A 771-nucleotide genomic window follows, 5' to 3' on the forward strand; every position below is an offset into this window, starting at 1 on the left:
CTATCAACACAAATAAATAAAAAATAATTGATTAATTGTCATGTATTATTATTATTGCATCTATTTTAAATTTTTTAAAAATTTAACTGATAAAATTATATTTGAACCATTCAAAAATTTTTTAGACAAAATTAAATTAAAACAAAATTAAGATATTTTTAAAATTTTTGATAAATAAAAAAAAAATAGTGTACCCTTTAAGTTTTTATCGGCCTAACCAATCTAGTCAGCTTTCCACAAGTCCAATATTGCTGCAGGTTTATACATTAAGGACCCCTATTTGTGTATTCTTTTTAAAGATTGGACAATTGAGACTTCCTTCTTTAGCAGCCTATCAAGTATCAAATCCAGTCAATTAATTTTGTTCATTTTATAATCAGCAATTAACATTTTATATTTCAGTTTAATTTTAAAGTTCTAACGAAGATGCTTTTTGGGGTGTTGGATATAATGGGGTTCGATGGAAATTATTTCCCCCCAAAAGTAGTGGTACATTACAAACTATTTACTTTTAAAAGATATAAACATTTTAGATATAGTGTTTGCTATCAAATACATATATTTTTACCTATATTTTTTTACATATTGCAATCTCTTACAATGTGTGATTAATTTCAATATCTCTTTTGTTTAATGTGTCATCACGTGTTTTTAACTTTTATCTTGGCATGTGTTTAAGCAGATAGGAAGGAGTTAATTATTCGATTAATTTAAGTTAATTTATTGATTATGATATGTGTATATTAAAATTATTCATCAAAATTAACTATC

This window comes from Arachis ipaensis, chromosome B07 (genome assembly GCF_000816755.2).
Source record: "Arachis ipaensis cultivar K30076 chromosome B07, Araip1.1, whole genome shotgun sequence".
In the NCBI taxonomy this organism is placed as follows: Eukaryota; Viridiplantae; Streptophyta; class Magnoliopsida; order Fabales; family Fabaceae; genus Arachis; species Arachis ipaensis.